The following is a 13,413-nucleotide window of genomic DNA, read 5'->3' as shown; positions in this document are numbered from 1 at the left end:
ATGAGGACCACAGTCATTCAGTATGAATACGTAAGAGAGAGAGAGAGAGAGAGACTGTGTGTGTGTGTGTGTGTGTGTGTGTGTGTGTTCGTGTTTGTTGTGGTGTTGTGTTGTGTGGTGTGGTGTGTGTGTGTGTGTGTGTGTGTGTGTATGTGTGTGTTTGTGCGTATGCGTTGTGTGTGCATGCACACACGCACGTGCACACATGCATACATGTATACACGAAGAGTGAGGGGTGGTCATTGGTGAGGCTAACAAATGTCAAGAACGAGGGTGTCCGGTCTCCACATGTTTGTATTTTTGTTGTTGTTGTTTACCTATCTGTCATATCACTATTCATTTGTTCATGTATTCACGTATTTCTTTATTTTGTCTAATTATTTTATTCATTTTACGTCATGATTTCTGTTGGTGCATAACCCTATCCTGGTGCTTTCAATTGTTGAACGGATGTTGATAATCAAAATTGCCACAGTGCATAACTATTTCATTTAGACCATTCTTGTAGTAGTTTTGTAATCAGAATAAACTGACAACACATCTTGCCAGAAATCATTAGTGATCTTGTAAAGACATTTCTTTTTTTTTTTTTTTGCTCTACAGTTTAGTGTAAAGATATGATCTCCATTTGCTAGCTTTTCAAAGTACCATACCGAAATGAGCCTCCTTTGTTTCTGTGAATGCCATGTGTGAAGTTGTACAGTTTTCCCTCCACAGCAAATTAAGAATCATTCTGGAACTGAACCGTAATCATATTCACGTTGCCTTCTCTCCATCACATTTCTTTTGATCTTTTCAAACACTTTTCTCTTGCTAAGTTTTTCCCCACAAAAATCTAGATGAAATTGTGTTTATAATCACAACTGGGAGACCGATATATTTCATCTTAAAAAAACCCAACCAAAAACAGAGACAAATTAGCTCACTGAAAAAAAGTCTTTACCATTACTACTTTACCCTGCATAGTGAGGTCTCTCTTCTTCCAGTGAGTTATTGAGTTGTACAAATGATGAGCCACTGGTGCAATAGCCAAGTGGTTAAAGCGTTGGACTTTTAATCTGAGGGTCCCGGTTTCGAATCTCGGTGACGGCGCCTGGTGGGTGAAAGGTGGAGAACATGTGTGACAGGCTAGTGCCTGAACCGCCTTCGAGTGTATGCGCAAGCAGAAGATCAAATACGCACGTTAAACATCTTGTAATCCATGTCAGCGAACGGTGGGTATGCGTAAACAGAGCGGATCCGAAACTGATCGTAGATAGCGAGATGGAGTGTAGAGGTGAAGGCAGCCACAGAGATAGGAAGGGACAGATTTGTGAATACATTTATAACATAGAGTGCTGATCTTGTACTTTATTCTGTGTGAGACAGGTAGCCAGCGGAGATGTTGCAAAAGAGGAGTGATGTGCTCAGATCGTTCTAACGTTCTGATGTTTTAGCGTTCCTAACGGGATCCATTATTACTAAAGCCAGCACAACAGCATAGTGTCTTGTGGTAACAATCAACACGTCATTTCAACGTTTCCTAATGGGCCCCATTCATAATGTCCTGTAGTAACAATCAACACGTCATTTCAACGTTTCCTAATGGGCCCCATTCTTACTACAGGCAACACAATAACATAATGTCTTGTAGTAACAATCAACACGTCATTTCAACGTTTCCTAATGGGCCCCATTCTTACTACAGGCAACACAATAACATGTAGTAACAATCAACACGTCATTTCAACGTTTCCTAATGGGCCCCATTCTTACTACAGGCAACACAATAACATAATGTCTTGTAGTAACAATCAACACGTCATTTCAACGTTTCCTAATGGGCCCCATTCTTACTACAGGCAACACAATAACATAATGTCTTGTAGTAACAATCAACACGTCATTTCAACGTTTCCTAATGGGCCCCATTCTTACTACAGGCAACACAATAACATGTAGTAACAATCAACACGTCATTTCAACGTTTCCTAATGGGCCCCCATTCTTACTACAGGCAACACAATAACATAATGTCTTGTAGTAACAATCAACACGTCATTTCAACGTTTCCTAATGGGCCCATTCTTACTACAGGCAACACAATAACATGTAGTAACAATCTACACGTCATTTTCAACGTTTCCTAATAGGCCCCATTCTTACTACAGGCAACACAATAACATAATGTCTTGTAGTAACAATCAACACGTCATTTCAACGTTTCCTAATGGGCCCATTCTTACTACAGGCAACACAATAACATGTAGTAACAATCTACACGTCATTTTCACGTTTCCTAATAGGCCCCATTCTTACTACAGGCAACACAATAACATAATGTCTTGTAGTAACAATCAACACGTCATTTCAACGTTTCCTAATGGGCCCCATTCTTACTACAGGCAACACAATAACATGTAGTAACAATCAACACGTCATTTAATTTTGGTCTGCTTAACTGAAAGCCTGGTGTTTTCAGGTGTTGAAAGCAAAGATAAGGGAGTGTAAAGAAAGTAAGGTCTGATGCACACAGAGAGGGCAGGGGAGAGAGAGAGAGAGAGAGAGGCCAACGCGCCCAACTACACAGATAAAAGATCGTATGGGGAAGAAGAGAGGGGGTGTGGCGAGAGGAGAGATTACCATTTGGACATTTTGTTCCCTTTTTTTCGATTTCGTGTGCCTGTGTACAGATATTTTGAACTCCTGTTCGTTGTATTCTGTGTGTGTGTCCTTCAGGACTTGTCAACTTGAGTTGCACGTCATATCATTTCCTTGTTTTGCACGTGCTGGTTTATTCAGCTGAACTCAGGGTAGCAGCTGCTGAAAACTTTGACTTGTTTTTTTTGTAAGTCAGGTGGTAGAAAGCTCTCAAAATGTAGCATCCGTCTGGATGCTCAGTTTGTGGCGAATATTTATTGCCCGGTTGTGTGTGTGTGTGTGTGTGTGTGTGTGTGTGTGTGTGTTTTAAACTATAAAATGTTGATTGCTAGCTCATTTGTTGGTATACGTCGTTAAAGGATTATCATTTCTTTTCCACTTATTTAGATAAAGAATATGGTTTGTACATGAAATAAGCCGTTTTGCATTTTTGTGAATTTGGAGTAAAAAGCACGCTTATAATTCGTCAGTATTTTGGGGAGGTTCTGGAAAGTTCATTTCACAAAGTAGTAGCAGTCTTAGTAGTAGCAGTAGTAGATGTAGTAGTAGAAGTGGTAGTAGTAGCAGTAATTTATTTAGCTGCATGGGTTTTTCGTAGACTACTTATTTGGTCTGAGCCATATTTTTGGTTAAATACAACGATTAATGCAGCTCTTCAAATAATGTAATTCGTCTTCAAGTGGTTGTTTTAACGTTAGGACCAATGTCTAAAGTGGTTGTTTTAATGTTTAGACTAACGTCTCAAAGTAGTTGTTTTAATGTTTAGACTAACGTCTAAAAGTGGTTGTTCTAATGTTTAGAATAACGTCTTCAAGTGGTTGTTTTAATGTTTAGACTAACGTTTTCGACTAACGTCTTCAAGTGGTTGTTTTAATGTTTAGACTTGTTTCGTGAATATACTGTTTCAGCCATCTTGGCTTTCCAGGCCTGCCACTGTTGCTTTTGTTTTGTTTTTTCTGCATGAGTCTGCAGCCAAGATGGGTGCTGGTACTACAACCCGATTATTCCCTTTTGTCTCACCAATTGTTTCCCTTTACCCAGCCCAAATGCGTCCCCTGTCCCTTCCCCAGCATCACCCTCTCATCCGTCTTCTCAACGTCATCTTACCATCGGCTCTTCTAGCTACCATCGGCTCTTCTGCCAGTCCTGTAGCAGTGCTGCTCAACAGTGAAGGGTTGACAACCTCTGCTCCCTCGTCTTTAAGAACTACAGTTCAAAGAGGAGCAGCAGGAAAGTCTTCCATCATCGTCATCAACCCTCAGTTTCTTGTGTGTGTAACTTGTCCCTTCAGCTCTCCCGCCAGACCCTTGGTCAGTACCGCCCACCGTGTGCAGCCAGGGGTAGGTGGGTAAGGTCAGGGTTCTGTTCTGCCCCCACGCCCCACCCCCTCTCTTCACGTTCCAGCTTCAGAGGGAGGGCAGAAAGGACATCCATCATCAACTTTTATTGTGTTTTCACCAGCCAAGTGCATGTGTAAAACCGTGCGTATGTGTGACCAATATACATGATTGTTCAGCCCCTGTGTGTTTACTGGTTGAACAATACACAAAACATACGTCGTTTCGGTTTTTCATCTGTTTTTGCCGGCTTGCTTAATGGCATCGAAATAAATTCCTGATATTGATAAATTATGCCTGTCCAGATTGTACCCACTTCCGTATTCCCGCCACCCCCAGACCCCCAACCCTTCCTCGTGCGTTTGTATAAACCTGAGGCCAATGTACAATAAACCACTTATTTTGTTCTGTCTTGCCCTGCCTTCTCTCTCTCTCTATCTTTTCTATATCTCTATCTCTCCCTCTCTCTCTCTGGGTACTTATTGAGTATTGTGTAGTGCAGACCCTATTCATGGCGGGGACTGGATGTAAAAAAGAACACCAGTGCTTATCTGTTATCCTCGAAATAAAGAATCTTGTCCTCTCTCTCTCTCTCTCTCTCTCTCTCTCTCTCTCTCTCTCTCTCTCCTGTATGTAACCGGGTCTCTCTGATGAAGAAAGTCCTGACGGAAAATGGTTATGGTATAGTTTGACTCAGTCAAGAAGCTAAGTAGGCGATGAAGCACATTTTATTTCTGAATACAAAGAACGTTTGATCTGTTATGCACAAAACTGGCATGCTGGCATGGATGGAAATGATAAGTATGACTGGTTCCTCGAGGTAGAGAAATATCTGTTAATTATTACACATAAATGGCGTAGATACAACCTGGCTAGATTCCGAACTAGAACCCTTGACTTAAATGCAAACAGAAAATGGTTTGAAGCAAGCATTGATAACAGGTGTTCAATGTGCTTCAGATACCAGTGGATAGGAGTGTGGAATGAGGGATTAAAGTTTGCTTGATTTGGTTAGCAGCCAGATGGTCGTCTTTAAAGTTACAATGGATGAGGTGAAGTGCGTGATGACAAATGTATGTTGGTGTAAATGCGTGTGAACTATGAGAAGTTGGCGTCAGTGCGTGCAAGAGTGGATGAGCATATTTCTGTTTATTGTTGGTTGTTTGCTTTTGGATGCGTGTCTTTATATCAGCCAAACAATTTTTTGGCCGATGCTTATCGGCACTATGTATTGTAACCCCCTTGCCAAAAGGGTATATTTACCAATGGCAATAAAACCAGTGCCAGTGTCTCCTGTTGCCCCTGACAAGAACGAAGGCTGGAAGCAGTGTTCACATTTTCAGACACTGGCTGTGTTAATGACATGTTAATCTGTCGGTTTTTATTTATTTTTTTTATTTTTTTTTAAATTACAAGTCATTTCCACATTTTCATCCATATTGTGTATTGTGTAACTTAGTGCATGGATGAACACAACCATGTGGCTCGCAGTGGGCATAGATCACCAAAGTAAAAATTATATTTAAAAAATGTATATATTAATAAAATAAAAAAAAGAACCCTCATTTCAAAATTGAATTGCACGTTATTTCCAACAACAGTAATGATGATGATGACAATGATAATAATGCTAATAAATATGATTATGATGACAATAATAATAATGTTGATAATAATAAATATGATGGCAATGATGATAATGCTAATGATATCGCTAATGATAATAATGATGATGATGATGATGATGATAATGATAACGGCAATGATGATGATAGTGATGATGATGATAATGATGATGACGTGCATTAATTCAGCGCTTACCGTGCCGATCACGGTGCATGCTGCAATACATGCATGACACAGGAAATGGTTTACTTCCTCCCTCTGAGCAGTTACTGTCCGCGATCTATTCCACCAACAGGACACGATGTTATGGCTCTGCCGGGTCACCACACAGTGATGACAGTACACGTGGCTCTGTCGTGTCACCATACAGTGATGACAGTACACGTGGCTCTGTCATGTCACCACACAGTGATGACAGTACACGTGGCTCTGTCGTGTCACCATACAGTGATGACAGTACACATGGCTCTGTCATGTCACCACACAGCGATGACAGTACACGTGGCTCTGTGGTTTCACCACACAGTGATGACAGTACACGTGGCTCTGTGGTGTCACCACACAGTGATGACAGTACACATGGCTCTGTCATGTCACTACACAGTGATGACAGTACACGTGGCTCTGTCGTGTCACAACACAATGATGACAGTACACGTGGCTCTGTCGTGTCACCACACAATAACAGTACACATCGCTCTGTCATGTCACCACACAGTGATGACAGTACACGTGGCTCTGTCATGTCACCACACAATGATGACAGTACACATGGCTCTGTCATGTCACCACACAATGATGACAGTACACGTGGCTCTGTCGTGTCACCACACAGTAATGACAGTACACGTGGCTCTGTCGTGTCACCACACAGTGGTGACAGTACACGTGGCTCTGTCACGTCACCACACAGTGATGAAAGTACACATGGCTCTGTCATGTCACCATACAGTGATGACAGTACACGTGGCTCTGTCGTGTCACCACACAGTGATGACAGTACACGTGGCTCTGTCGTGTCACCACACAGTGATGACAGTACACATGGCTCTGTCATATTACCATACAGTGATGACAGTACACGTGGCTCTGTCGTGTCACCACACAGTGATGACAGTACACGTGGCTCTGTCATGTCACCACACAGTGATGACAGTACACGTGGCTCTGTCGTGTCACCATACAGTGATGACAGTACACGTGGCTCTGTCGTGTCACCGCACAGTGATGACAGTACACGTGGCTCTGTCGTGTCACCGCACAGTGATGACAGTACACGTGGCTCTGTGGTGTCACCGCACAGTGATGACAGTACACGTGGCTCTGTCATGTCACCACACAGTGATGACAGTACACGTGGCTCTGTCGTGTCACCATACAGTGATGACAGTACACATGGCTCTGTCATGTCACGACACAGTGATGACAGTACACGTGGCTCTGTTGTGTCACCACACAGTGATGACAGTACACATGGCTCTGTGGTGTCACCACACAGTGATGACAGTACACGTGGCTCTGTCGTGTCACCACACAGTGATGACAGTACACGTGGCTCTGTTGTGTCACCACACAGTGATGACAGTACACGTGGCTCTGTCGTGTCACCACACAGTGATGACAGTACACGTAGCTCTGTTGTGTCACCACACAGTGATGACAGTACACGTAGCTCTGTCGTGTCACCACACAGTGATGACAGTACACGTGGCTCTGTGGTGTCACCACACAGTGATGACAGTACACGTGGCTCTGTGGTGTCACCACACAGTGATGACAGTACACGTGGCTCTGTGGTGTCACCACACAATGATGACAGTACACGTGGCTCTGTGGTGTCACCACACAGTGATGACAGTACACGTGGCTCTGTGGTGTCACCACACAGTGATGACAGTACACATGGCTCTGTCGTGTCACCACACCATGATGACAGTACACGTGGCTCTGTGGTGTCACCACACAGTGATGACAGTACACATGGCTCTGTCATGTCACCACACAGTGATGACAGTACACGTGGCTCTGTTGTGTCACCACACAATGATGACAGTACACGTGGCTCTGTTGTGTCACCACACAGTGATGACAGTACACATGGCTCTGTCGTGTCACCACACAGTGATGACAGTACATGTGGCTCTGTGCGGGCCACTGGAGGGAGCAGGCATGTTGCTTGCAGAGCTGTACGTCCATACACAATGTTTGCACTTTTTCCCCCTCCATTGTCGGTGGACACAAAGCTGTGTGGTGAATGCCACGTTTTGTATGCAAGTGGAAGAGTGGAAGTGTGCGTTTATTGTTGTTGTTGTTGTTATTTTGGCGGGGATGGGGTACGGGGAAGGGAGGACGGATGCGTGCGGGTGTGCGTGTTCGTCTGTATGAGTACGTGTTTGCCAGTGTGCTGTCTCTCTCTCTCTTGACAATATTGCACATTTTGTCCTTTGGTACTTTTTCGATTTTTATTTTGGTACTTTTTCTATTTTTATTAGTATTTACCTTTCTTTTATCATTATTATTTTACACGTAAAAAAGGCCATATAGGCAAATGGATATTGATAACATTTTTAGTTAATCTGACTTGCCATTGTTTTGTTGTTGTTGTTGCTGTTGTTGTTTCTTTCTCCGTTTCTCTCCTCTATTCAGATTAGCTTTTTCTCCAAGGGGATTTTCTATCCGTGTATTGAAGTCTATTTTGAGTTCCTGCTTCGCAAAGTGGACAAGGTCTTTCTTGGCCTAAAAGGTAGGGGTTAAAGAAAACCTGACATTATGTAACCATTATAATCACATCAGTGTTGGTTGTTTGAAAGCAGCAGACCAAGATGGGAGACATACTGACGCCTCTGAAGCCGTGATGATGGTGAGATCAGCATCCGAAGACACCAACAGCAGTACTACCTTCTGGGCAGTCAGTCAGTGGATCAGTCCAACAGCACAGAAAGAAAGGTAGAGACAAGAGGCGTGGAAGGCTGCAGTGTGGCGAGTGTTGGAGTGTTTCAAGTTGGGCCTGGTGTCTACACGGCAGTGTCATCATCTGGGGAGCTGGAAAGGACCTTGATGGGATTATAGTCATTCAGGGTGATGATACGGATGTTGTTGGTGTGGCCCGGGCCGGTCCCCAGCCCAGTCATGATGATCAGATTGCGTTTCAACTCCAGCAGCTGTCTGGCGTGACCCACGGACACGGCAAAATTGATGCGGCGGTCTATCTCCTCGGCCCAGTTGCCCTTTGCGACCTCGTGACAGTGTTCACACTCCTGGTAGTGGATGGGGAAGATGCCGCGATGCAGGTGACACTGGCGGGCCACCCTGCCGTTGCGCGTGATGGCCAGGATGGGGCAGCGCGGGCGGTAGCAGGACACCAGGTGGGCCGACCTACCGCTAGAGGTCACCACGATAATGGCGGTGGCGTTGACGGCGAAGGACGCACTGACGGCGGCGATGGCGATGGCATGTTCGGCGTCTGTGAAGAGCGGCGTCTCCCGGCGTAGCTCATCGAAGAGTTTGGCATGGAAGACGGCGGCTTCGGCCTCTCTGCAGATGCTGTGCATGGCCGAGACGGTCTCCACGGGATACTTGCCCTTCGCTGTCTCCCCGGACAGCATCACGCAGTCAGCGCCGTCCAGCACTGCGTTGGCCACGTCATTGGACTCGGCGCGCGTGGCGCGGGGCTTGTAGGTCATGCTTTCCAACATTTGGGTGGCGCAGATGACGGGCTTACCGGCACGGTTACACTTGGCGATCATCATCTTCTGGGCAGTGAACACCTTCTCGGGGGGGATCTCGATGCCCATGTCACCCCGGGCAACCATGACCCCGTCAGTGGCCTCCAGAACGTCATCGAAGTTCTTGATGCCCTGGTGATTCTCCAGTTTGGCCATGATCTTGATGTGCTTACCCTTCTCTCCCAGGACTTTCCGCATCTCCCTGATACCGTCGCCGGAACGGATGAAGGAGGCAAACACAAAGTCCACCCCCATTTCTACACCCCACTCCAGATCTTTTCTGTCCTTCTCAGAGACTGCAGGTAAATCGACAGGTACTCCGGGAAGGTTGCAGCCCTTCTTGCTGCCAAGGACACCGCCGTTTTCAATGTCACACATCAGGAAGTCCGATCCCTTCTCTTTCACCACCACAGAGATGAGGCCGTCGTCGATGTAGATTCGTTTGCCGACATCCATCACCTTGATGATGTTACGGTAGTCCACCCACAGCACACTCTCCGAGCATTTCTCCTTGAAGCTGTCATCAATGGTGATTTTGATCATCTGCCCGGTGTTAAGGGTCACCTCCGCCGTGGGGCCTCCCACTAACAGACCAGTTCGGATTTCGGGTCCTTTGGTATCCAGGGCTATTCCGACACAGCATTCTTCTGGATAAGTAGCTACCGCTTCGCGAACATTATCCAGTGTGCCTTTGTGGAACTCATAGGTTCCGTGCGAGAAGTTCAAACGCGCTATGTTCATACCTGCTTTCATCAGTTTATGCAGCATGGGGACCTCACGGGTGGGAGGGCCGATGGTGCAAATGATGCCGGTCATACGCACACTGTACGGCTCTGAGTCGATGTCTAAAGCGCACATATGATCAAAATGGGTATGTGCTTGGGCCAGCTTCATTTGCTGTTCAGACATGGGTGGGCCCAAGACTTTTTCCGATCTCGCCAGCATCTGCGCCATTCTGATTTTCAGCCGTGAGGAGAGAAACGGAGAATAGTTTGCAACAGCTGTTGGGCGAAGCGGTAAAGCCGGGCAGATGGTTTCTGAATTCTGACGTAAAGAAAAAAAAGAGAGAAAAAATCACGTCACGATCGTGATGACTTCACGTCCGACTAAACGTCACTTTGCCTTACGTCATATGTCACTTCAAAAAAGTCTCATGACCTAAAAACACGAAACGTGGAGAGAGAGAGAGACAGACAGACAGACAGAGAGAACCATCCATGTATAGTTCGATATAGTTCGTGGACAGTTCTTTTCGAATTTTTATGCTTATAAAGTGCTTCCGTGGCTGTTGTCCTATGTCCGTATCTTTTTCAGATTTTTATTTTCTATTATTCTTTATTTGTATTGCTCTAATGTGGACTGTTTCCTTTCCTGTAAGAGAACGTCTCCCACATTGGGTCACCCCACCTATAATGGGTCACCCGGTACCCACATGTGCTCTGTTCTAAATAATAAACACTGTAGCTTTGGCACCAAATCGGCTGAACTGCCAAAAGACAAGACCATTTGCTAAAATAATAAGCAAAAATTATCTGTTGTTTACCGATTTGTTATCTGGAAGTGTAAGGAAGCATGTGTCTTCAACCCCCTGTTAGCTGTGTAATCGAACAGTAAAACATCCAGAAGACCTGCAGATCCCAGGAGGTGAAACGATCATTAAACATTCACACAGTTGGGACTGTTGCATGCAGACAGGAACATTCTTGCTGGTATGTTCTTAATGAATCTTAAAAGCTCCCAATACGACTTATTTCTTAGTGAAAAGATTCTTTACAGATTTATTAACCTGCATACATGGATCCTAACAAAGGAAACATATCATTTCTGTAGGCAGTTAGAAAGGCATAAGCCAATTTGACGATTATCGAATTTCAAATATTATAACATCAATTTGTCTGCAAAACAGAACTGGTTTTAGCCAATAGAATTGTATGATCTATACATACAATAATAATAATAATTATTATAACAATAATAATAAATTTCCATTGCGCCTTTTATGAAACCCCCCCCCCCCCAAAAAACCAAACAAACAAAAAAACAAAAACAAACAAAAACAATGATACTCAAGCTACATCACATGATTAACATAGCAAACAAAATTTTCTGTATAAAAATCATACTTGTAAAACTTTTTTTTAATAACTATTCCATGCGAACAACGTACAGGAACTTCAACCAGATTGTGAACTAAACCATTCCATTATCAAAGACGCAATCATTATCCAAAGACACCCAAATACACACAGTCTGAAGAACACACACACACACACACACACACACACACACACACACATGCGTCAGATTGTTTGGGTCAAGGCTTCAATTTTTTTCTTTATCAGAGGGTTACTATAGCAGCTTAAACAGATGCAAGGAAAGGGGTGATTTTTTTTCTTCTGTTTCCAGTTTTGGCAAGTTGACGCTTAATCCAAGATTAGTGATAAATAAAAAATGCTGTTCAAGACCATTTACAAATAAAGAAAATAGTGCAGGTGAAAGATTTTTTCCTTGTCGTACACCATTAAAAAACTTCCGAAAAATGACTTTTTTTCTCAGTCTTGGAAAACGCACGATACGATTTTTGTTCTAGTTATACATATATAGGGCCTGTTGTTACGTGGGATATTTACCCGAAATGCCAGTTTTAATGACGTAAAATGCCTTGCCCTGGATGGAGTCAAATGCCTTTTCATAGGCAACAGGGGGTCAGTATAGCGCTGACTATTATTCAACATTATTCACATTATTCAACTCTATTATTTAACAGGGTTTTTTTTCTCTGTAATAGTCTCACACACACACACACACACACACACACACACACACACACACACACACACACACACACACACACACTATATATATATATATATATATATATATATATATATATATATATATGTGTGTGTGTGTGTGTGTGTGTGTGTGTGTGTGTGTGTATATATATATCTGAGTGTGTGTGTGTGTGTGTGTGTGTGTGTGTGTGTGTGTGTGTGTACGCACTCAAACGCACGGACACACGCACACACACATACACACGCACGCACGCACATCCATATGTTCATTATCGTTCACAGGACATTGCTTGATAATGATAATAACGGATACGTGTTGAGTGTTTTCCTCTCTGAAAGGGAGCTCAAAGCACTTTACAATAAACATCACACACACACACACACACACACACACACACACACGTGCGCGTGCGCGTGCGCACGCGCGCAATAACTTGCGGAAAAAAAGGAAGAAAAAGTATCTGACGCAAAAAAAAAAACATTTCTCAGTCACACACACACACACACACGCACGCACGTACGCACTCGAGGAGTCTGCATGGATTATAACTGAATGTCATTGGAAAGGGATGGAAGGTCGATGTATCGGCGTTTTCAAAAAGATGTGTTTTCAAACCAGTTTTAAATGATTGAACTGGGGAAGACTGGTGAAGATCGTGAGGTATGTCCCATACAGATGGAGCTGAATGAGAAAAGGAAGAATCACCGAAGGATTGGGTTTTAACACGGGGAGCGAGTAGCCGCCGTGAATCGGAAATGATCTGAGATGTCGTGGGGGTTTGTAGGATTCAATGATTTCTCTCAAATACTGAGGGGCAGCACATGAAATGGAGTTGAAGGTAAGAGTCGCGACTTTATACTGAATGCGGGCAGAAATTGGTAACCAGTGAAGAGAATGCAGGAGATGAGTGATATTGTCAGTCTTTATGGTTAAAAAAACCTAACCGTTCTGCTCCGTTTTGAACTTTCTGGAGTTTATGAATTGAGTACTGGGGACAGATCACACGGAGGTCAGAAGAAGCGCTTCAGAGATACTCTGAAAGTCTCTCTTAAAGCGTTTGATATCAACCCTGACTCCTGGGAGGAATCTGCAGTGGACCGTGACAAATGGCGCGCTGCTGTGTACAAAGGCGCCAAGTTGTGCGAGGCCAACAGAACTGCAGCAGCTGTTCAGAAGAGGCAGGCCAGAAAGTCACGGGCAAACAAGCTCCCTGACAATGATATGCCTGTCTTTGTCTGCCCCAACTGTCAGCGAACATTTCGTGCGCAGATTGGACTATTCAGCCATCT

General features: G+C 44.1%; 1 pseudogene; it reads right to left on the bottom strand.

The window, feature by feature from the left end:
• Positions 1-8,617: 8,617 nt before the first annotated feature.
• On the bottom strand, positions 8,618-10,282 carry LOC143292826 (pyruvate kinase PKM pseudogene; annotated as a pseudogene).
• Between the last annotated feature and the right edge of the window lie 3,131 nt (positions 10,283-13,413).

This window comes from Babylonia areolata, chromosome 1 (genome assembly GCF_041734735.1).
Source record: "Babylonia areolata isolate BAREFJ2019XMU chromosome 1, ASM4173473v1, whole genome shotgun sequence".
Taxonomy (NCBI): Eukaryota; Metazoa; Mollusca; class Gastropoda; order Neogastropoda; family Buccinidae; genus Babylonia; species Babylonia areolata.
This window is presented reverse-complemented; position numbering and strand designations above follow the sequence as displayed.